This window comes from Anoplophora glabripennis, unplaced genomic scaffold (assembly GCF_000390285.2).
Source record: "Anoplophora glabripennis isolate ALB-LARVAE unplaced genomic scaffold, Agla_2.0 scaffold1, whole genome shotgun sequence".
In the NCBI taxonomy this organism is placed as follows: Eukaryota; Metazoa; Arthropoda; class Insecta; order Coleoptera; family Cerambycidae; genus Anoplophora; species Anoplophora glabripennis.
Window position 1 is genome coordinate 2,874,319 of NW_019417028.1, and position 26,541 is coordinate 2,900,859.

At 33.3% G+C, this 26,541-nt stretch overlaps 1 protein-coding gene across 1 annotated transcript in view; it reads left to right on the top strand.

The window, feature by feature from the left end:
* The window catches only part of LOC108915161 (leucine zipper putative tumor suppressor 2 homolog), a 143,831-nt gene that overhangs the window by 24,247 nt on the left and 93,043 nt on the right, over positions 1–26,541 (top strand). The window contains exon 2 of the mRNA XM_018721160.1: positions 6,894–6,941. The gene's annotated coding sequence lies outside the window, so the exon portion shown is untranslated. The remainder of the gene's footprint in view (positions 1–6,893; positions 6,942–26,541) is intronic.

Sequence of the window (26,541 nt, forward strand, 5' to 3'; positions counted from 1 at the left end):
AAAAAAAATCAAATTTTTCATTTTTACGAACGTTACAGGGTGCTCAGAAATGTAAATTTTGCTCCTTTAAATTTTTCTGAAATTTTGATTAAGCGGTCCGGAAAAACCGTTCGATAGATCGATCTGCCCATTTACGGAGCTTTTGGGGGTACATCGAGGTGTAAAAATTCGTACAAGCATTAGACTCTCCATCGATATTAGCAAAGATGCGGTCGACTTAGCAAAACAAGTCAAAAAGTCACTTTTTTTCACTTTTTTCAAGTTAATGTCGAGGATGAAAGAAAATTTTTTTCTTCCAAGAACGCTACATAGCCTTGTAGGAAGTTTATTCGAGATTTCGAAACTGCCCGTCAATTTTCTGTCTGATCATTAGTTGCTGAGATATCGATGGTTAAAGCCAAAAGGATGCTTTTGTATTCGTAGTCGAATATCTCCGGGTCAAATTAACGTAGAGAAAAATTTAAAAAAAGAAATTAAAGCTGAATGAACAGGCTATCAAGTCCATATCATGATTTTTGTGTAAAAAATTTTTCCAAGTCCGTGGACCGAGAAAAACAACGCAAAAAATTGAAAAAAAATTTTTTATTCTTATTTCTTAGAATTTCGCGATGACTATCGCTCCTAAAAATTTTGAACTAAGAAATCTGGAAACTAGACATTCGGCGCTTTAAAATGCTTTTTTTTAAAACCTTGATACGATCATTTTTAACTGAGATACAGCATTCTGAAAAATCATTAAAAATTCGAAAAATTTGTTTGCTTCCTTAATTTTTTGCAGAAGTGTATGTTAAAATGAGGAATATATGGATTTTTCTTTTTACTGTGTTGACACATTTCTCGGTATGTACAAATTAAAAATATATGCAACTATACAGTGTGTTCCACTTTTCCTGGCCAGACACCAACGTTGGTTTTTTAAATGGAAACACATTTTTTATATTTTTTTCGGATTCTACATCAAAAATAAAGGGTACTTTGTGTAGAATAGTTCTATCAAAATATTCACAGTTTTTGAGATATCTCGCTTGAAAGGTTTTTCTAGTCGATATTGGCTGCTTACATTTTCTGATACCGACAGGTTATACTAATAGCTACTAAGCCCATTTTTTTATCAGATGTTTAGTATGGATGACTCTTCCGAATCATGTTCCAAAAACTGGCCTGTGTTATAAGAGTCATCCTAAATCTTACATTCGACGGAATAAAGTCACCAACTCGAGCTGCAAATTTACAGATAAACTTGGAATAGTTGGAAATATTTCAGTTTCCTTTGAAGCTGTAATATTTGCTTTCATACGACAAACAGAATGACTGTCACTGGAAACACCCTGTTCGCAAGAAACAGAAACGTATTATTTTGAGTAGGTAATTTGCTATTATGTAAATGGGTGCATTAACTCATGAACTTGTACTGTTACCTAACCATTTCACAACTATTAGAGAAAGGTAATGGTGCAGCGTAAATATATCACCGTGATGACCATTCCGGGCATCGCTAATTGGTATCAGTTGTGAAATTCATCCGCCGCCAAGTTTCCAAATGATGCTTAAAACGCTTAGTTTGAAATTAAATCGAATTTCGCACGCAATTCGCCACAGACTGAACACCTGCAATGAGTCTATAGAAATAGTTATTGAGATGTCAAATTGCAATATAACGCTCCAAACAGAACAACTTCATGTTAAATCAAATATTTTTTGAGGTGTTTATTCCAAAATTAAATTTTGTTTTAATTTTTATTGTGTCCATTGTAGAAAAAAATGGTTTTTAAAATTGCAACAGATCTGACGAAAACGAGTTTAACGAAATTTTTGGTTTTGTTCTAAAATATATTCAGCAAAACAGCTTTCTTTAACAAAAATAAACCTACTTAGGATAATTTGTACTAACAACTGACCAAATTGTGAATGTTTTTATTATATAGCTTTGAAATGACAGAACTGTAGTTCTTTTTTTCTGATTTTGACGAGTTCTTTTGTTGTTGTGGTACAACAAATTCTAAAACTGATACTAATGTAGGTATATTATTAGTAGTGGGACATATTATTATAACCAGGAAAGTAAAATTGAAAATATTGATGTACTTTAACAAAAAATTGCTTAGTATTGTAACAGGGCTATTAAGTTGAATTTGAGGAAAATACTGTTAATACCTTCAAAAAAAGATGACAACAAAGAATGTATATGTGAGAGACCCTTGACGAATGTATGCAGTAGGTTTTGCAATCAAATAAACAAATAATGAGCGTTCAAATAAAAACGTGGTCGAAGTTGGCTCTGACACATTGGACGTAGGGAGTAGCTTATATCGACCAACTTAACCTCATTTCTCAACGAGCTGTATAGAAGCTGTCAGTTTCAATAACGTTAATGACTATATAACTTTATTTTAAAGAATAATCGTGATAACAATAACAAACAATTAAAGGAGCTGCGGAAAGTGTCCCCCTCCTTGTTATAACAATAAATTAAAGCAGCTGCTGAAAGTGTCCCCCTCCTTGTTCCAAGCACTTTTCACACCTGTTCCTCAAAGAATTAAAGACATTTTCTAAGATGCTCGGGGTATTGTTAATTTCACGAATCTTGTCTATAAGTCGAGCCTGCAGATGGTTTAAATCAGGAATAGGCAGTTCAAAAATAGTGTTTTTAAGGTAAGGCCACAAAAAGAAATCACACGGCGTAATATCACATGACCTCGGTGGAAATTCATGTTCAGCATTGAGACTTATTAGTCGATTTTGGAAAACTTCCCTCAACATATTCATCGTCTCGCCTGCCGTATGTGCCCTTGCGCCATCTTGTTGAAAGTAAAAGTTTGTAATTTCGTTTTCTTCCAGCTGGTTAACAAAAGGAGCGATAATTTCTTCTCTATACCTTTGCGCAGTAAGAGTACCATTAAAAAAAATAGGTCCATAAATCCTCCTTCGATTGAGAGCACACCAAACTCCAATTTTTTGAGCGTGTAGAGGGCCCTCGACAAAAAAGTTATCTGGTTTTTCAGAAGACCACATTCTCATATTCTGTGAGTTTACGTAACCACTTAAATGAAACCAGGCTTCATCAGAAAAAAAGGTGATATTATGAAGTTCACCGTAGTTGTTTAAAAACCATTCACAAAATACAGCCCGTCGCGGAAAATCAACTTCATGAAGTTCTTGCTGACAAGTTAAACGATAGGAGAACAAACGCAAATCTTTTTTTAACACTGTGTGGCAGGTACCGACTGATACTCCCACCATTTGTGATAAAACACGTACAGAAGTTCTTGGCGCATTTTCCATTATTTGTTGGACATTTTCTTTTAATTCTTCAGTCCGCTTTTTAGGTCGGCCGCTTCCTTCTTTTCTTGTTACACTGCCCGTTTCACGAAAAACATTAACACAACGCTGAACTGCACTTTGAAAAATTTTGTACTCAACAACGCCGGGAAATTGATTTTGAAATTCTATGAAACATTCCTCAATAGAATACTTCCATATTCCATCAATCTTGCGTCCATTTCTAAAGTAGGACTCTATGATAAACACTTTTTGTTCTTGAGAAAACACCATTTTAAACGCTTTTTAAAACGAAAATATTCAAATTGATGACGTTTAAGTTCATTTGCTATACGCTACGCCCTACGTCCAAACTTTCAGAACCAACTTGACCACGTTTTTATTTGAACGCTCTTTAGGATTATCAAGGACAAGCGCTTGATGCGCTGTTCCATGACAACACCAATATCGACTGACCCTCACATAATAAATAATAATATAAATAATATAAATTTTGAAATCGGTAGGTCGAAACGTTTTCCTTTGCTGAGTCGGCAGTTTTATTAAAAATTAAGGGAGCAGGTTTTTTGATCCTTAAACATCAATTAATGATTAAGATGAAACAAATTTGTTTGCGTTATTCTCACAATTTCGCGTTAAATACTTATCAAATACCGGAAAAAATAAAATTCTATTTTGAAAAAAAACTTAAATTTTTAAAAAATGTTAAATTTTTTTTCATTTTTATAAATTTACATTGAATATTTCAAATGTCGAGAAAAATTTTTTTAATTTAAAATAAGAAAATATTTTTTTTATTTTTAAAATTTATTTGCATTCTTTTTTATAATTTTACATTGAATATTTGAACTGTCGAGAAAAATAACATTTTTCAATATAAAATAAAATTAAAAAAAAATTCAATTTAAAAAAAATCTAATTTTTTAAAAATTTTTTAAATTTATTTGCATTATCTTTTTTATAAATTTACATTGAATATTTCAAAAGTCGAAAAAATTTTTTTTAATTTAAAATAAAATTTGGAAAAAAAAATCAATTCTGAAAAAATCAAATATTTTAAAAAATTTTAAAATTTATTTGCATGATCTTTTTTATAAAATTTGGAAAAAGAAATTTAATTTTCAAAAAATATAAAAAATTTTTTTGCAATATCTTTTTTATAATTTCACTGATTATTTCAAATGTGGAGAAACAAATTTTTTTTAATTAAAAAAATTTGAAAATTTTGATTCTTTTTCAAAATTTTGAATTTATTTTCGATACTGCATTATTTCATTTAATTTTTCTGCTGCTTAACATGCTTCAATGCAACTCATTGAAGCTTTGTAGACGGTGGAATGGTACCCCAGTCGAATTTGCGATTACCCCCTTAGCAAAAGGAGCAAAAAGCAGGCTGCGGACCGTGCGGGGTCCGGGTAAACCCGGAGAGTGCGATACGGCTGGCCGGCGTGGGAACGGTCGTCGGCGGTGACGTGAAATATTGGTGGGAGCGGTCGGCGGTGGCCGGGGGCGACAGCTTGATCCACCATCTCGACTGCAACCGCTCCGCTACCTCCACCGAGAGAGCTTGCCACTTGCTCTCGCGGACTTTGGCAGGTAGTCGCGTCTACGATGGGGCGTGACCTTGATTTAGCCTTGATTTCGCTCAAGGACGGGACCTGGAGTGCAGTTTTGAAAGATAATGTAAACCAGCTGAATCAGATGAGCGGAAATCGTTTAAAAATTTTACAGTTTGGAAATTGTATTCGATAAAATAGGGAATTAGGCCAGGAAAATAGACTGGGAATGATAATTTCGCGATTTTTTGTTCGACAAGCTGAATTTATCACTATAGATGCTAAATATTATGTACAATAACATATTAGTTTCCACAGTCATAAAAATGGGTGAAGATTGTTTACAGGGTGGCTACTTGTATAATTTTTACGTAAATTCACGTTTTTTGCTTATAACTTTTTTCCGTTCATTTCCACGAGAAAACAGTAAAGTACTTTTTTTTCGTCTCCAAAAGACCTACAAAACTAGCGTAAAATAATATTGATTAAATCAAAAATTATAAATAGAGGAAATTTATTTATGACTTTTAAATTAAACATTTATAAACTGCGTTATTAGGTATTACCAGAACGTTTTGGCATCGCATCCTCTCATTCCTTATCACTGTCTAATAACTCGCACGAAATCTGGAATAGGTAAGTTGAATAGTTTACAAGTTATGGCCTTAGAAATAAATTAACTAATTAGTCTGGACGATCCCGAGGATCTTCCACAATCGCACTGATTTTTTTGATGGTAGATTTCATAATAATACATTGAAATCTATCATTTTTTAATATTTTTTAGCCTTAGTTGCAAAATGAAATATACGACGCACGAACATGATATAGTTATATATTATTACATATTCGGAAAGCTTATGAAAACAGCTTTAAGTTAAAAAAAAAGTCGTCAAGATTCGTTGAAAAACAACGGAGTTACAGCTTGCCGAAACAAAAAGTCGCGTCCAACTTTATATTTCCTGGCCTAGAATGTGTGAAACGGTGGAATGAGTCGATATGAAGCTTTTGTCTAATAATATTTCAAAATGTTGTGTAAGAAACAGTAATTACATGTATTAGTAAAATTAAAGACAGTTTTAATTTTATAAATTATGGGCGTTCACTTTACACACCACCCTATTGTGCAAGTGAATAGCCTGAATAAATCAACTTTTTGTACTAGAAAGGTGAGAACGGTTATTTTCTACTTGCTCCTCTTTCTTACCATAAATTCGCCTTCGGTTTGATTATCTCTGTCAACATAAATCAAACAGTCTTCTTTTTTAACCCTTTATTTTACTTCACTGCACTCTCTTTACCTAATAATGTGCTCTAGCGACTTAATGAAATGAACAAGCTATAAAACACCGATTTAGTTCACAGAATCGTCATTTATATTTGACTTGCAGAAGTGCTTCCTCCTCGTCATTGTCCATCAAGGCTGATCTCTACGCTTTTATCAGCTGCTGAAGTCGCGATACAACCAACTGAGTCATTCTGCATAATTTTCATGAAAATCATGATCACACGTTGTGCATTTCATGCTAGCCTGATTAACAGTTTAACTAGAAATGGAAAAAGAATGTTTACTATCTTTATGCAAAGTATTCACTGATTGTAATCGTTTTAACTTTATCAGTTGGTAAGTACTTAATGAGAAATGATTGAAAGCGTGATAAAGATCAATTATTGTGGATATCCTGTGGAGAAGTACAGCCTATATATTAATAGGAAGTTAATTACCTGTTTACTTCTTCCTATTTTTTATTTGTTTCATCATTGGAAGCACTAAGTTTAAATCGTGACTAAAAATAACTGCAGATGTTAACTACGAAGTAAATTGTAACAATTATTTGAAAGTGATTATCTGGTGTATGGAAATAGTACTTTTTGTGAAGCCACAATAATTTATCGCAAACTTCAAGAGAATAAGCCACTAAAGAGTTAGTTATCGGAACTACTGCACAGCATTATTAAACTACCCCTGTTATTTAATTACTATCCCGATACTATATTGGTCTATATTCCATATTGTTCGCTATTACACATTAGTTATGAGTCTTTTTTTCTTTTCAGATTGGTGTTCAGTGCAAAAACGACAGACGGTGAACATCTCTCAACGAAGTAAGTACAGAAAAATAAAATTTTCGTAAGTCCTTTCACCTCTATAATTGTAGCTGCTTATAACTGTTTGCATTCTTAAATAATACCAATAATATTAACATCTGCCATTAAGATTTACAGTTATCGGTAATAGGAAACAGGCCAAAAATATGTAAATAAGAAAAAGACGAAAACGTTTCGTTCGAGTGTAGTTCGCGCAAAAATGTTGTTTGTTTTGTAGAAATTATTGATAATTACTGCAAGTACTTATAAATGGAAAAAGATACAGAAGCTATTAGTAACGTGATTAAAAATAACGCATCTACATTTTGGAATAATCGACAGTCAAAGGTCGTTCTATCTTCCAAAGACTTTGCCGAGTAAAAACTAAGTTATAAATAACATTAATGTGTCAATTAGAAAAATTCCAAACGAATTTAAATTAAAAATTGGTGGAGAACTAAGACTGGTTGTAATCTGCACAAGTGTGATCTGATAAAAGCCTCTGTTACAATAACGCCTTGTTACAATTAACGCCGGTTCGATGTTAATTGTAACAATGCAATTTTTGTTACAATAAACACTAATCTCTGCTACAATTTAGCCCTCTATTTCCTTATACAAAAATTGAGGTGAGAACAAACACACGACGCAAATGGCAACGTAGCACTTGTAAGATAAACGTATAAACAATTTTCCATGGATTTTTTAACACGAGTTTACGTTACACATAACCAAAACAACTCTATTCTGTTGAAGACACCCGAAAATTTCGTTTAATTAACATACAGACCAGGACTTTCCAAACAAAAAAAAAATAGCGACATAAAAAACCACAGATGGTCACTTCTGGTTAATAAATATGCATATTGTTCGCTTTTTACACTCTTGTGGGTGGACCAGCTATTATTGCGTCACACGTGAGCAGGAAAAAAGGCAGTTTACTTTTAGCACTTGGCAATTACGCACACGGTCAAACCAAAAGTTAGCTCGGTCTTATACGGGAAAGGTCAATGGCTCGAAATTATACTTTCATTTATCATTAATGTAATGAATGGTATAGCACGGGTTGCGACGGACTGGATATACATTTTGCAACGCTACGCTATAATAAAGCAGCAGACGTATTCATACCTAGAGAACACCTCATTAAATGTTACGGTTGAAAAATACGAGGATCTAATTGGCCTTGTTGCCACATTGCGTCGACTTTTATTCTTGTACTTAACACTCATTATGTTGTTAGGAACATCATTTCTGGGAGCCTTAAGAAAACATAGAGGTGTATTATTTATAAGACTCAACCTTTTTGGTCAAGGTAAATCGTTGGGAGTCGAGGGGAAGTCGAAATCTATTTAGTCATCGCTCTGAATGGTTATGTGATGTTTATGATCTTGGACCTCCAATTGAGTGAATTGATTGAGTACTTATTTTGTTTTATAAATTTTATTATGGTCAATATTTAAGGTATATTGATTTAAATTTTAGTATTACAGTGAAGATGTTGTGACAAATTTTCGAGACTGATTACTCCCATCAAAATGAAGAGGAAAAAAAAACAATTGCCTTTAGAAGATTCCTAGGAGTTCTAAGATCCTACCTTATTATTTTTTTGTCATCGAAAATAGGTATCATATTTCAGAAATTGATTGATAAACATAGTACTAGTACAAAAATATCGTCCTTGTGGATTAAAAATTTTGCTCTCCATTTTGCCAAATATACTTCACAAAATTTTTCTACTTTGCTCTAAAAAAATAAGTTTCCACTTGACTGACCAGAAAACTAAGTTGATTTCAGTTAGTGTCTTCCAAATTTGTAAAGACCCTGCATATTGTTAGTATTTTCTTAATTCGATTGAATGTTTATCAGACTTTTCTTGTAACCAGACATCGAGGCCATAAAACTTTTAAAACACAGTTATTTAAATGTTTTGATCGTGAAATGGTACTAAGATAGGTGCAAAGTTATAACATTATTACGTAAATTAATTAGAAAACAGCAACTTGGGTGGCCAGCTGTCATATTGGTAAGCAATTATCGTTATCTAGAAAGTATGCTTTACGAAAACGAAAGAAAGTGTCGTGTTTGTCAAATATTTTTACAATCATTCATTAGTAGGGTGATTGTTATGAGTGAACTTCATAACATTAAATGAGGTAATACTGCATTTCAAAACGTTTTATTATTTTTAGTACCTATCCTGTATTTTAATTCTTATTTAATAATTTTTATTTCCCACATCATAAATCTTCATTTTAACCAGCACCTCTTCCCTGGAAGCTTTAGCAATTCGCGTAATAGTAACAATCTCAGCAAGAAATTTAGCTATTTCTTTCCTTGTGAAGATATTGATTTTTTTTTGTTCTAAAACCATAATATTCCCGCCTCAAAAATGGTTTCAATTTAGAATATTTAAAAGAATCCACATTACTCAACCCCCAATGCCATTTAAATATTTTGGGGTGATGCTTACCCTTGCTTGGGGGTGAAAGTGGCGGAGTCAAATATACCAGCAAAGAACACCCCTTTAATCTAAAATCGACGGGTCTGAGAGTTTTTCTACAATCAAATCAACAAATCTTTTGAAAAAGTTATCAAAGCAACCATCCTGTTGAATGACTATATGACAAATAGTATACTGGGTTTACAATCAGGCGGAACTATTGAGAACTACTACATCCAATGAGATCAAGTTTTTGCCAGCATTAAGTACATGAATGAGAAGCTAAAGATTGTTGCGTTAAGATAATAATTATATTCATCTCGTGTAAGCACGTTCTTTGCTGCATATTTTACGAATAATTTTAATGTATCATTAAAAATAATAACCGACATTGTCGTTCCCCGGTATTCTCTCATTAAGTATATAAGCAGAAATGAGATCTACACAAAAACGTAAGCCTATTAATATTATTAATTTAGTGATCATTCATTATCATTATTCAAATTAAACAAAACGAAAGCACACGGAGAAGCGGTAAACTCGTGTTTATTTTACTACTTTTTATAATATGTTTATATAAACAGGTTCTGTAACTGTACTGCCGCAAATGCGGGTATCGAGCGAAAATAATATAAATTAAGAAAGAACTAGAGATCCCCAGATAATGTAATATTTTACTTCTTATGACTGTCCTCTTTCTTTATAAGGATATACAGAGTGTTCCATTTAAAACTTCCCACCTGGAAAATATCGGTAATATAGGTTCCAAGATATAAGTAAAAAACTCAGATAAAATATATTTTTTAATTTTTTAAACATTTTTTGCAAATTTGAAAATGTTCCGGACCTCGCCCAGATCTAGGGAAGCACACTTTTGTTATGTAAGTTGTACTGAAGGTATTCCAGAAAAAATTAGCTTGCCCCCTCTTACATCCAAGAACTGGGATATTTTGACAGATCCGCCTTGATCTAATTGTATTATCGAAACCGAGAGAGTTGCACTAACCAAATTTGGACAGGACATAGCTAGCACAATGCGAAACATCCCCTTAATGTTAAAAATGTTGTCACCGCCGTTCTTGGTGGTGAAAATTCGGAATATTTGGAATTATTCAATTTTCATCGCTGAAAATATATAGGTATTGTATTTTCAAAACCGAGAGAGTTGCACTAACCAAATTTGGACTGGACATAGCTAATACATTACGAAACATCACCATAATCACCATCGAAATTTTTGGAATTACTCAATTTTCGTGGCTGAAAACATACATATATGGTTTCGTCAGGATGGTGCTCTACCACATTATGCTGTAGCTGTGCTTGATTTTGTTAATCAGAACTTTCCAAATGACTGGATAGGACGCAGAGATTCAATTGAGTGGCCTCCCAGAACGCCAGATGTAACACCCTTAAACTTTTTTCTATGTGGACACTTAAAGTCGAAAACTTGCAGCACTCACTTGAGGAACTTCGTCGATGAATTGTTGAAGAATGTCGTCACAAACGCCCGAAATGCTTCGAAATGTTCGTTCGGAAGTGGAGCAAAGATTTTATTATACAGGGTGTCCCGTATATTTATCATATTTTCGGAAACTTATATTCAACGCTATGGTTCCCACAACAAAAAATTTGCAATGTCACAATTGCAAACTCCCGTTCATCAATTTTTTATAACTGTCCATGTCCATGCTACGAAGACATTGTATGTGTATATTTATTTAGATTCAACAGATCTCAACGTTAGATGAAACATCGCTAACAGTAAATGCATTGGTACTCAATTCACGACTCTAAAATATACCTGTGTCGTGTATTGTTATTATAAATGAATTGTAAATGTAGTATAAATAATCTATTAGATCCTTAATCGGTCTGAAGCTTCCTAGAGTTCCTTGTAGAAGCAATGTAAACACTTCTTCAGAACCGTTCGCCGAGAAGCCCGGGGGCAGGATATTTTTTATACATTAGTTTGAATCAACAACGTTTCAATCCGTTCTTGCAAGGAGGCATTCATCAGAGATGAAGTGTCCCTATCAGTTGCACCGGTAACTTGATATCGCAGGATATTTTCTCTGTTAAACCTCAACTTGTCTTTTCATTATATCGGTGATATTTTCTTTTAATTTTGATATGTCCTTTTATTGTTTACCTCGACTAATCAAGCTTGAAATTGTTTAATAAATTTTGTTGGTTTCTTTCATAATCAAGGACTAGATTTTTGGAAAGCGCCTACAGTTTATGCTCGAATTGTTCGTTTTGTAATCGCTATTTTCATATATTTTGCCTAAAACATTATTTTTTCCTTTCTAATGTAATTATTCCCTTTTCAATACCACAGTACAGTGTGTTTCAATGAAAACTAAATTTTACTTTAGAGTAACCCTGATTTCTTGTTAAGTATTTCTGTCTATTTTTTTTTCATGCAAATTCGATGTGTTTTCACTGTTAACGTTGATCCAGTCAGTTGTTCTTCGATTGAGTGAAATTTTCACTCTATTAGTATGAGTACAGCTGAGTGAAACTATTAACTATACTAAGGAAGACATTGGCACTTAATTTTCAGATCCCTCATTATTTCTTCTCCTGGACTTGATCTGGGTGCTTTGGCGAAATTTTGGGCCTTTGCAAAGACATTTGTAGTGTCATCTCTAGTTTTACAGGAGCTAGGTTACTGACATCCTGAAACTTTTCTAGCTTCATTCGACAGTTTAGATTAGTTACAGAAATAATTTTGAAAAACGACAGTTGTTGAAGAAAGAAAAGAAAACCTATAGAAATATAAGCAGTTAATAAGCGAGAGAGTGTAAAAAGATTCAAGTTGGAGAAATCAAGAATTTAAAAGTACCAAGTGGTAAAATAAGTGACCCAAGAAATACGAGACAAGCGGAGCACCAACAAACAAGGTCCAGGAAGACAGAAAGAACGCGGAATAGCAGTAGCAGGTTCCAGAGGCCAGTAAGAAAACGGAATATCAGTAGCAGGATCCAGGAGAGCAGTAAGAAAACCGCATATCAGTAGCAGGGACTAGGAGACCAGTAAGAAAGCAGCATAGTCGACAGGTTCCTGAAAGGAAGCGAGATAGGATAGACAAGAATTAAGGAAAACAATCAAGCAGAGTAAAGGAGAGAAATCAGTCGACAAGTCATTATCGATAATACGTATAAAAGGTACCTTTATAATAAAAGTAAAATTCGTANTAAATGCTCAAAGTTACTTTCTTGTTCTTAAACGCAAACATTAGTTCTTCGAAAATTAGAAATTATCCAATAATTGTGCATTACCTCTCATAACATTAATTTCATGTTGTATTCTTTCCCATATTCGTTTTCTGTATTTAATGAAAAGTTATTTTAAACTGTGGTCATCAACGCTCCCCAAATGAAATAATTACATGGGTTTAGGTCCGGGGATTGAGGTGGCCATTTTAAAGGAGCATTATTTCCTCTACCTATCCACCTGTTAGACCTTTAATAACCTGTAATACCTACCTGTACCATGTAATACCTGTAACCTGTAACTGGTCTTTTAATACTCTATTAAAGGAACTTTTTGAAAGCCAACCTCTGCCGCTAAACGCCTTTTATTTACTTGAGGAATTTCTTCGACCCTTTCCAAAATTTGTTCCTTCAGCTGAATAATTCCGGCCGTACATTATCCACGATTTAATGTTACAGGTAAAAAACGTCCTGTTTCCCGAAGGCGTCTCTCCGCATTAGCAGATGTTTTGTGATTTGGGAGTTCTTCGATTAGGAAATCTTTCAGCATATGTTCGAACAGTAGCACAACAATTTCCTTCACAATAACCCAAAACTTACTAACATATCAGTTTGTTCAGCAAAAGTATAAATTGCAATAAAAAACAAAATAAGCCAAAATTAAATCACAGCTAACTTGACACAGAACCTTTTAATTATTGTTATGAATTTATTTCTCTGTTATATGGCACCTCGTACTAGAATGATCTATTTATCTTAAATTGATTCTATATTATTTAATGTGTAAAAAATACCAATTTTACTCGAAATCCATAAACGATATCAAAATTTTGTAAGGTGCAAAAAATCTTCTAAAATAGTGCTTATTTTTAAAAATATAAATTCTGTCGTCATTGGCGAACATACAAAAAAGTTACGGGATGGCCAGTGGCGCACAGGCACTAGAAAGAGAACATCCTGTATATGTATTCTCACCAAATTCTATATTTACATTGCCCTTATATAAAGAAATATGTGTACCAAATTTGAAGTTTCTAAGAAAAACTGTTTTCAAATTATTTGAAAAAAACTAGGTTATCTGTTCTATATTTAGAAGGCTATATCTCAGTAGGCATGCACTTTTGTATACAGGCAAGTTAGGCTAAATAGTCTTGTTTTCATCCAAGGAACCTGTGGTCAAGCGTTGTCCATCCTTTTCAGGGACACCCTGTACATAGAACGCTTTCACATTAATTAGTTTGTCCCCACGTCTCTTATTTATCTGCCTCTAAAGATTTCTGAATCGATCTAGTAGCAGCAACGTTCGGGCTCAATCTAGAATTATTAAAGCTACTCTAACTTACGTAACTAGTACCAGAATTTGGTGTGTGAGGGAAGATTTAGACCAAAAACTTCAGTAATAGAAGTTCAAAAGAATCGAGATAATTTCGCTCGAAATAAGCATCATGGTTCAGTGTACACACAATAATAACTACCGGCCAGAGGACTTAATACATAATCTCCATTTTCTGCATATTTTGACGCAGGAAACTGTCCATGACAAGGAATATTGAGACGAATTGTACATCTAATTTCTGTTAACGATGAAGACTTCGATCACCGATGATCTTGTAAATTCCGCTTCGAGCAGGTCCAATGAAGAAAAATCGCTTCTAACGGTACTGACCGGCATCTAAGTAAAGATGTAGGCAAGCCAGCGAAGATCGTACGGTGTGTACAGGACACATTTGTCAGTTAGCATCCTTCAAGTAAATCTTCAGGGCATAAAATACGGTCTTTCCCATGGCACAGTTCCGTATTTCTGTATATAGCGAGCCGTTATGGTCTATTGTGCGTCGCCACCTGTTTCTCGGACGGTCACACCAAAGACGACAAGTTTATGGTGGATTTCTTGTTTTCTAGGCGTAATACGTAGATTTTGTTATTATCGGCGGTTAATGAATTACGATGCCGGATCAAATATGTACATGGTGTATCAAACTCCATAGGATCGCCATTTTCGATTTCAATCTGAGATGTCTACCTCAGAAACTACTAGAGATAGGAAAGAAACGGTCTTTACAAATCGAAGAAAGGAGAGTCTGTTTGATGTCAAATAACATTATTTTCTTTGTAGCTAAAACCACCCAGAGCCTTAGTGATGTTATGAAGGAGTTACTATTGGGATACTCCGTACGAATCTTGCAAAACAATTCTCGATGGTAACTTGGATCATGCTTAAAGTGAATGTTACGATTTCTCTGAAAAGGACTGTATTGGGAAATTTTATAAGATTTATTTAACATAAATTAACATTTTATTATTGGAGATTTCCATTGTTGTATCCTTATTATTGAAATTTTAGACTGGATCCTGTTTTGCACTTGTTTCATAATAGTATCTAATCTCATAAACGACTTTCAATCCATTTTCAAGCCATTTTTCAGAAGGATGCAGTTTTCTGCATGGGGAAAGATGCAGTTTTGGAATAATCAGCATTGACAGCGACGTTGCTGTAACAGGTTAAACTGTTACTATTCTACAAATAGACCAACTGAACTACTGGACCTTTGAACCAACATTTATTAAAGCATATCCATAAGCAGCTTGGTTTGGTTTTACTCTAGATTCCTTATTAAACGTTTAGAAGAATTACCCCATCTAGAACTATAAAAATGTCTATGCTAATATTAAGCAGAACAAAACGAATCGTAAAAGATGTTATTTGGGCTAACAATTAGTTATAAATTATGTTTTTCAAATGAACAAGCGGAAGATATTGGGCTTGGTTGGATGAAGCCATCTTCGAGGACAATAAATTACTAGAGGCTGTTAATCTGTCTTCATATAAGTCCGTTGAAATGGTGTGGGTGGTATCATCTGTAACATCATGGTGCTAAAAGTTAAATTGGGCAATCTATCGTGGGATATCAGATTGTTACGTAAGTGTGGATTATCAGTGACGCTTTGTGGCTGTAATGTACTGTAAGATTTTTTAGATACAACGAAGAAATGAAAAATGGATTAACGCATTTGAAGTGTTGGCTAGATGAGTAGGACATAGTGAAGGACAAAATCTCTTCTTGGTCCCCCCCTTCAACAAAAAAATGCGTTTTTTATACAATACCAAGGCCTCCGCACAATAGAACTGTTAAAATTCTAGTCATATCTGATATGGTTAATTTTACGTATAAAAGACATTACATTACATTTACATTTAGGAGTAATTTATTTTGCTTGCACCAAACAGCTATTAAATTTATTGCTTTTTGAAGTACAAGCTGATTCAGATGTAACTTCAGTGAATACATATCATCAGCATACAACAAATAATCTACCCAGTTAATACTCTTTGTTGTCATTAAAAATGAATAACAGCGAGCCCCAAACTGATCCTTGTGGTACACCTGATCTTTGCGGGAACCTTCCAGATTTGTGCCCCCAGAACTGAACAAGTTTCTAGGTATCTTGACAGTTGTCTTGAAAGCTTAAGGGAATAGTACCCAAAATATTTGAGAGAGATGAAAGTCAAAGTACTGCATTTGAAAATTATAATCCTTGTGCAGAAAATGTTTTCTGTCAAAGTTGAGTCTTTGTCAGAATATATTAGAGTTATACCTATGTTTAGAAATTATGAAGAGATTTTCTCCGTACTTATTTTTTTAAAATCAAGTAGGGAATCCATTGACTTTATTATTTTTTCACACTCAATAGATTTACATACGTAAAGAAATACATTTATCTAAATTTTGGACAAAGAATACCTGCATTTTTTCATTTTTACTCAACTAGTTTTTACTAAAGACAATCCTGCATACATTACAGAGTCAAAGGTTGGAATTATCCTTACTGAATCTTCGCTTGCAGATTCTCAGAACGCATGGTTCTTTGTATATGCCTGAAATTGTTTCAATAGGTGCTTCTTACCTTGAGACATTCCTCGATAGAATCTAGAAAAAAATAGGCGCTGAATAAACCCAAACCATATAAAGCGTTTTCTAATTCCGATCGGACTTATCAGCTTTGTTCTGTCCAGGGCCTACTATCAGATTTGTTGTACTAAACGGCAGTCAGCGCAACCATAGGCGTACACCAACTGAGATGTACGTATACATAAAAGCATAATCTATTAAAAAAATACTTAATAATGATTACTGACACTTGATGATTGCCAAGCCACAGTGACCTTATATTTTACAATATCAAGAACGATCCAAACTTTTCTCTCCTTGATGAAAGTTTACAGCATTGGAAAGTCTGAACGTAGCCGGAAAAATATATTTAACAAAACAATGGGTAATTAACATTGAAAACTGGTGCACTGGGATTCTGTATATGGATATGTTATTTTAGAATTGCGATATAAGCCTCATTCATTATTCATAACAATAAATTTTATGAAACAATTCATAGAAAGATAAGGTATGATGAATTTTACTTATAACTTATTGGACAAATATTAGATGCACTCTACCCAGATACGAAGATATTTCAGACAAGATGTAAAGTGAACTCTAGTTACCTGATGAGTGATACTCACAAGCACAACTGCATCCAGTAGGTCATGGAACAAATGTTTGCCAATTGTTATAAGTTATAGTTTACCAATATTATAAATAAAGAAACTAATAAAATTTTGTTTTACTTAAGTTTGGGGACTTTTTATTGTCCACGGCTGTACAAGGTGCTTCTGCTCTATCCTGTACAGATGCAAAGTTTAACAAATTTTGTAAAATTTATGTACAGCAATTGGTGTGAACAGTTACAGAGTCAACCGAGCTGTCGTTGGCGGTGTAAAAGTGTCTCTTCGAGCTTCTGTGGTACGCCACCACGTTTGTAAACACTCTGTGTTATCAATTTTCAATTTGATCGGCCAACTTTGATTTTTAACTTGCGGTATATTGTGCAAAATTAAATTCTAAAACTTTTTCTTTTCTTTTTAAAATTAATTTGTTTTAGTTAGTTTATCGAACGAAAATTGAATATTTCCGTTCGACTCACACCCGAAGGATATAATTATCACGATTCCATGAACCTCTCGGACGAAGAACTGACATCGTGAAAAGATCCGACGCCTCATTCAATTCCGTAATTACACTGTCCAGTACTGACAACATATCGGTCTTCCAATCCTACCAAAACGGAGCTAACAACGAGAACTCTTTTTTTTACTCGCTCGCTTAATTCATGACTCACAGATCCGATTGTGTAATAAAATTTCACACCGTGTTTATATGACAATGAAGTGTACTCGATGTCCAGATAACAGTACCGTTTTTGTCCTGGTGCTGGCTCAAATCTGGAGTGATTCGATAATCTCGATGCATCATCGCGGTTTATGGTCGATTTGCTCTGTAATTTAATTTATGGTGTTCCCTAAACGACCGTGATTACCCGCTCGGAAAAATTACTATACCCACCAATTTCATGAGTTAATGGCCTATATTATTTGAGTTGCACGGTCACGAGCGATCTTTACCGAGGATAACAATTATGTAATTAATAATAGGTGATCATTAATTATCCAGAACCAGTTTCCATTCTGTTTGGCTCGGGGTTTTTGTGCGCAGGTAAAGCGATATAACAGTAAAGTTACGGTCCAGTGTTGTAACACAGACTAAATAGCTATCGCCACAGACCGCTACCGGAATGGGCCATCAGTTTTAAATTTCCGAATTGCCGATAGAGTACACCACTAGCAGAATTTTAGGAAGATTTAAATGCAGCGGCCCGCATTCCTACGCGTATCCTAGCAACATATAAACAAAACTTTGGTAATGTTGCCAGGCGTGCTTACGGATTTCTTTTGTACACTTCTTTATCAATATCTGTTTTTTGCGTTACTGTATTTACTTAAATGTATAATGTAGGCGTTGATAAAAATGTTTTTAAAGAATCAACGAATATCTATGTAGTTTCATATGATACTCTGCAGCAGTGTCACAGTTACGTTATTTAATCATAATTTCGTTAATTAGCTACTATTTTCAATTTTTGGTATTGAAATACTACAGAAAATATATTTTCAAATAAACAAAATTCGTAATGATATTTTAAACAGCTTGTAATATATTTTTTTTACATTTGATGATGATGATAAATTTATTTAATATACAAGGTGAGTTATTAGTATGTCGCGGAATGTAGTTACAGGTTGTTTCTTTGGTATTTTGACATCCATTATATATAGAAAAAAACTTTAAATACAAATGTACGAATTTTCCTTTATTTCTTTTGACATCAAAATTTGCTGGCATAAAATATATGTTTAAAGTAAAAAAATCATAAAAAAAATTTAAAAAATTCATCCTCATTGAAATAACAAATAACGATTTTTATAACTAACCTTTACAACAACATAAGGGGTATACCTAAAAACGAAATTACATTAAAATACCTACAACTTTTACTTCAACATGCAAGTAATTGTGATGATACAGTTGAAAATATGCTATAATTTACTATTTATTGCTTCAAAAATAAATTCAGAATTTTCACAACATTTCGTGCTGTATTTTTTTTAAAGACTTGTAAATTTTGACGTCTTTAATAATATATTTTGTTGAAGTGTCCCCACAAAAATATGTCTAAAGGACTGAGATCGGGGCTGTTTTCTGGCCACCTAAGGTATCTAATAATATTTTTTACAGTGTTCGTTGACGGGATTTGTCCTCCAAAATAAATTTACAGATATTCCTGAAGAACTTTTGCACATTATTGTTATTTGAATAATACAGTTTAATTATGTTTTATTTTTCGTCATCAAAATTACACATTTTATTTTAATTTTTTAATTTAAAATGGGTTATTCTGATAATGGGTTATAAATCCCATGTCTCATTTCTGTGGTGTGTTTTATGTTTATGTTATGTTATGTATTTTTAAAGGATGGTTCGTTTCTGTCGTTTTTGTCCTACTCCTTGAGGTTCCAGCAATTTTACTTGTGTTAATTTTTTTGAACATCTTGTGTCTTAAATATGTGCACCACCAATGGCATCCGTGATATGCAACACTTGTGTTGTTTTACCTACCTAAAGAACCTATCTAAAGACATCAACAATAAGAGAGCAGTAGGTACCCATCTAAGGATACATAACCTGCATAATTTTTTTAAACATACCGTACCAAATTGGAAGTCGACGCACAAATCTAAAAATATTAATTTCAAGTTTTTTTAATTCTCCCATTCCAAGGTGATATAAAATAAATAATTAATTAGGTAAATTCATAGTTTCAATTCTACACTTGATTTATTTTATTTAGCATTTAAGACCAATGTGATTTCCAAACAAAAGATAAGTTCCATATCTCTTTAATTACATAATTGAATGCATTAAATTTATTTGGCAGTTATTATTTGGCAACAAAACCACCGCTAGAACTGCCGCCTATTACCAAGTAGAAGAGTTACCACGCTAAATTTTATTGATGGATGCCGGCTAACAAAAGCCTGCATCCTTTTCAGGTTGCCAATTTCCATCATTTAACACGCAGTCTGTGGCGATAAGCTATATTGTCTGTGCTTGTAAGATTTTCTTCTGAAAGAAGATCGCGAAATCAGTCGCTAGATGTCCAAAATCGCAACCCACTGAAAAAACAATGGGTTGAAGTTTGGATCTACTTCTCTTTACTGCAAATTGCAACTGAGGAACTCGCCAATCCTAGATCACAGCTTGTATTAAAAATATTATGAACAGACAAACTCCGTGTTGATTTGTTTTTTTGTGGTTTTCCATTTTTCAAAATCTCTTTGTAAGTTTGAGGTGTTTTTTTTATGTGTTTACTTTTTCTGTTCTCTTGATGCTTTTTTTGTTTTTGTGCAACCTTTTGAAAGTTTGAGCGTTTTTTTTTTTTGTGAAAACTTTTTCACGTATTTTGATGCTTTTTTTGTGTTTTTTTATTTTGCCCTTTCGTTTTTTTTTTTCAAATTATGTTTCCCTCGTTTCTATTGCGATATTTTTGGAACCTGTTTTATTTATATTTCTTTTTATATTTTCTATTTTTTTTTTTTTCGTCTTTTATTGCTCTTTTGGCACTTCGGTTATTTATTTAAACTTTTTTAGTTTCCTTTATTTTTTTTCCTTTTTTTTTTTAACTCTTTTTTTTTTCTTCATTGTTCTTCCATTTTGCCTTTTTTCTCTTGTATTATTCTCTACCTCTTTTGATTTTGGTATTTTTTTCTTTTTTTATATTTTTTTGCAATTTTTAGGTTGTTTGGTATCTCTCGCCGATCTTGGGGTTTTCCCTTTTTTTTTTGTGGTTTTTCTTGAGGTTATTCCGGAAAAATTTGTTTGCCCCCTCTTACATCCACCTCAAAACAGATCCGCCCTGGTCTAAACGCATTTCTTTCAAAACGAATAAATTAATCTTCATAGCATTCAATTCACGAAAGTTTGCAAAAACGTAGCTTGCCTGTACGAAATTGATTACGCCTTTCCAGAAAGGGGCAAGGAACCCATTTAAGTTAATCGCAGCGAACATATTTTTAATTTTTTTTGTGGGCCGGAACAAACGATCGCTCGCGATGAGTTTTGAAAGACCGAAAATTTAAATCTATTATGTATACACGCAAAATACAATTACGCCGGTTCTTATAGCGGATTGCTGCACTGAATTCCGTAACGTGAAGGTCGATTTTTGTAAAATTCCTCCTTAAATGGACTGTTTAACGAGACTGCTTTTTTGCTGCAAGCTTTTGCTGTGAGCAATACCTACTCGGCTATATCGAAGACAGTTATTATAACGAATATCTCGGTATATTCGTGTAGTGAGTCAGACACTGTGACAGTACGTGAGGTACGCACGCCATTGTTAACACTAACCAAACCAAGCAGTGACCTGTGACTAAATTATTTATATTTTTCGGCGAAACATCTTTTAAGCTGTGTGTAAAAGTGTGTTGGTAAAGACTTTCTTTTTAATTACTGGTTTTGTTCGACGAATTCTTCAAGTTTTCCGTCATACGAGTTTGCGTTTAAGAAGAGTATGCTCTTAAATCTTCTTTAGTTCGGAAGTTCCAGTATTATACATCTACCATTAAAAAAAATCTTTAATAATTTTTGGGTATAAACATAGAAAATAAACAAATAAATTATAATTTAATTTTGCAAATAATAAAACAAAATCTGTTTTTTTAATGGTTGATGGAGAATATTGGATATCTGACCGTGATTTTCTATAAGGATCAACTTTTCTTAATAACGATTGTCGATATTGTAAAAAATAAAGGTACTTTACTCTTGAGCAAAATAAACATTTTTCGACAAACCTCGTATATAACTGCCATCCCATATGGTGCCGACTTAATTGGACACACTGTATATTATTTAGTTTAAAACAATATTATTTATAATAACAAAGGGTAATAAACTTGCCCTTATACATAAGTTTTACGTAGAATAAAAAGTCATTTACATCAAATTTTAAGCTTGTTTTGAAGACTTACTTTTGCGGTGATATTAATTAACTTGACGATTGCAGATGCTTTCTCTGGGTTCAAATACTTTGACCCGTGACAAAAATGCGTAAATAAATTCAGAAGAGATGTGACCGTCCCTAGATTAAAGACTAGATACTGTTCGTGATCGTAAATCATTTTTTCGTCTTAATCAATTTTAAGAGACTTCGATGTTCGGTCAGGCAAGAAACCAAAGTTGCTCGAAGCTGTCTGCAACTATGTACCTATGTGTATAACTAATAATACTGTGACAAACAACGACTCTGCGGACTAATATAGTGAATTAACGTGAACAAATAATAAGATGTGTTTTTTAAGATACAGGGTGTTAATTAAGTAGGTATGTACAATAAATTCAACAGACGATTATTTGAGTGATTTTAAGACAAAAACTTCATAATGGTCCGCAGATGCTTCGTTTTGAAGATACAGGGTGATAAACTTTTATAAAAAAAATTGCTACTTCGAAAATATCTTAAATACCCTTTACCCAATTTTGTCGTAATTTGGCAGTATTATTTGTAGTGTTAAAGGGATAATTTAACGTAAGACCAGTGGCGTCCCGAGCGGTACTTTAACGAATATTTTTGACAGAAAAGTGTACGCCACTGACTTTTTTGTAATTTTTATATATTTTTTTAATTAAGCAACTAAATAACATGTAAGTAACATCTAAATAACATAAAGTACAAATAACACTGCTAAATGAGAATAAATTTGGGTAAAGGGTATTTAAGATATTTACGAAATAGCAATTTTTTTACCAAAGTTTAACACCCTGTATTTTAAAAACGAAGCATCTCTGGGCCAATGTTTAACAACACTTTTTGCTCAAATACCCGTCTGTTGAATTTATTGTACATACTTAATTAACACCCTGTATAGTGGGATTTCTGGCCAAAATTTATGAAAATGCAATTTTTTTAAAAGTTCGTTGTTCTATTAAAGATTTCTAAAGCCGTTTCGACAAAGACTGTTTCCATAAACTTAATTTCGGCCAAAAATCGTACTATGCTAATAGACTGTTTTTTTTCGTCCAGAGAAAAATAAAAACCCTATTTTGATGCACCCTGTACACCGAACATCTCCGCGGTGATTTATAATCCAGATCTGCATAAAACGCTGTTACACGGGCCACAGCTATCTTGAGAGCAAAGAAGTTGCCGTAAATAAAACTGGAATAATCGAGAAAAGAAAAAAAAGGAAGCCATGGCCAACGGTACGTGTGCAGGGAGGCAGAGTAAAAAACAAATATGGCGTGGGTGTAGGCCGTGGATGTGGCTGGCTGTAGCTTTGTTTTGGGTGTTTGATATTTTCGTTCCATCAATTATTCTGTTGATGTGCAAGGAATAATACGACTGATTCAAACATTGAATCTAGAAAAAACTGGACCTCTGGATGTTATTTCTACTGTAGCTTTTTTTTTAGTCTAACGTCTTATTTTCTCCTGAAATTATGTAGAAATAAATCAAAATGTTTATCAAATTTCTCCTTGGTGTCACATTTTTAAGGGCAAATGTGTTTTTTGGCCACGTGAAAAAGTTAAAATTTAAAACAAACAGAAAAAATCGTAAAATTTGCCCCATGGCCCCGCTTTTTCTTACGCCCCTGTACCAAATTTTGATTTGTATATTATGCCGATTATTAAGCATATAAATAGTAGGTAATACAACCCCAAAATTTCGAGATTTAATATTAAACCGTTTTGAAGTTATGCAATAAAAATTGTTTCCTGAGTTACCCCATCAAGGGACTGTATCTCCCTTAGGGGCCGTCACTGACAAAAACTCTACTAAGGTTTTCATCATATTTCAACATGTTTTACATACCCTCCAATTTTGAGTACTCTTAGGTATTTCGTTAACACCTTGTATAAGAGCGATAAAAACAAAACAATTAAAATTTCACCATTCTATAGGGTGTTTCTGAAATAAGTGCGGTCCTCGAAAAGGGCGATAGAAGGCACAATTCTGTTTTCGAGAAAATTAATTAGAAAAATTCATTATAAATGTAAACCGACCCTGTGCATCTTGTGCACATGCCTTGTGTGTTGCAGTATTACTTATTCCTTTGCATGGTACTTATTTCAGGAACATCCTGTATATTCTTTTCAGTGTGTCAGAAATTCCCAGGTACTTAAATAAAAATAACGAACAAGGATTGTCTAGGATTGATGAAAATCGTCAGATTTTTTGAGTATTTAATCATAAGGTGCTCCAAATGGGCTTTTTTGGAGACCTCGCGTATACTTAAGCGCGTTGAATACATTGTGGGACACTGCTGTAACGAAGGAATGATTTATTTTTCTTTCACATCTCCTTACACAAGATTAAGGACCTCTCAGTGGTGGACAGCGCCTCTTTATTTTTCTTTTTACACGATTTGCATATTAAAGAGCAAGGTGCATTGGTCTCCAAGCGGGATATGAATGAAATCTGATATTACATGCTCCCCGGAATAAATCACACGAAAACCTGAAGACCTTGTAATCGTACGCTGGTACGGAAACTCATTTTTTCTACTTTTTTCTTCCTCAAATCACGTTGTCGTGCTCTAGTGACACATTTCCCACTTTTTGTTTTACTCAATTTCGAGTTTAATCGTCACTTTTAACGGCTACGCCGCGCGAAACCCGTTTGCTTTTAAAAAAGTTGTAATTATGAAATCATATTACCGCGCCGTTAGTGGGTGTACCATTATCTCTCAAGGCTAGGTTGCAGTAAACGCGATTTTAGTAGGCAAGTGGAATTAAAATTTGCATTTTAATTTAAGCTCGCAAAAAGAAAAGGCCATAATTCATATTAGAAAATTAATTCAACGTTATTCCAGCCATAAAAACTGGGAAAGGCAGTATGTAATAAATCTCCAAAATCCACACGTTTTATATATAGCTACACCTACTGAAATAAGTTCGTACCTTTTGGAAAGGTTATTTTTTACATATCATGTATATTAAAGTTTATTGTTGTGTCATCTATCTCATTAAGAAGAAATAAATAAACTTTATCTAACATTTAACCGATTTCTTTGAGCTTTTCAATTTTATAATATTTCCGGTTAAAACCTCTTAAAATTGTATACTGCGTGATTCAAAATTAATTCAAAAAGCAGCACTAAAAAAGTTATAATAAGATACCTATAGATTTCGAGAGAAAAAATATTTCTCAATCATTTTTTGTTCGTGCCCTTTCAGATTTGATAGATGCCTATTTATTCATTATTACTGCGGTTTCATTGTGCTCTTATTATCAAGGTTTGATGTTTACATGCGCCTTACAAGAATGGGTGCTATGCTCTATTAAATTCCAGTGACGTGCACGCAAAAAAATTCTTGCTTCAAATGTACAACATTTGATTTTAAGGTATCGCACGTTTATACATATATACCTAGGCAAGAAAATATTTCCTTCTTTCAAGGAAATTATTTATACTTTAAATTTCTACCCAGAAATATAATTTCTTATTTTAAAAATAGGCAGGATTTAAAATAAATAAGTAAATACATTTTATGATCTACATAGATTTTATAGAAACATGTTTTGTATTGTACATTAATGTATCGTTTGATTAATACAAAATTGAATAGTTTCGATCAAATGATTGTATATACTTATTTTAAGGATATATTTATTTGGATGTAAATATTTGTCAGTAATTAAAAAATATTTTGTTTCAAACTCACAATACCTAGTACAAAAGTTAGGATCGTTCATAAGTTTAACCAACCAGACATAGGTCGGTTTGAGACTTATTGATGGTTCTCACCATCATGGCATTATGTTGTTAAAAAGATTCAGCTGCTTTAGTGTCGTTACTCACAAGGAGATATGTATACACAGAGCGTAAGTGCTGGCTCCATCTATTGTGCTACTTCTCAGCTACGCCATTCTGTGACCTACAATTTTCTTTCAAGAAAACATAAGTTTGATTATAATATGCTACATTTCTCTTGAATAATTCCTACATTAATACTAATTTTTTAAGGAACTGGTAGCTTTGAAACAAATATATTTGCACTGTATGATGAACTGTAAGAGATATTGTAGCTAACGTCCCTGAAAATAAATTTCAAAATTATAAAAGATTTGAATTAAATTATATATATTTACGAATAATTCTAAGAGAAATTATATATTACAGCAAATATTTCACATAGTTTGACGAAAGTTACAGGGTGTCTCACGGTGACGGCCCATTAGAATTATTTCAGAGACTACCTCGATTTGAATTTTGAAAATTTGGGATACCGGGTTTTCGGGCATGCCCTTCTCAACTAAAATAATGGCGTCCACGTACCACTTCCGGTTATACCGGAAGTCGCCATCAACTTGCTTATTTTAAATGGAACACCCTATATATTATTGCAATTTTGGATTCTACGTGTTATTTTAGGTGGACTTTTATGAAGTTTCCCTATTCCTAAAATTAACCGTTTTCGAGATATTTAATTTTTTTCAAAAAAATGGAGAGAAACAGTGACTAGCTTCAAACCATGTGTATTTTATAGTAAGAAATATAAAG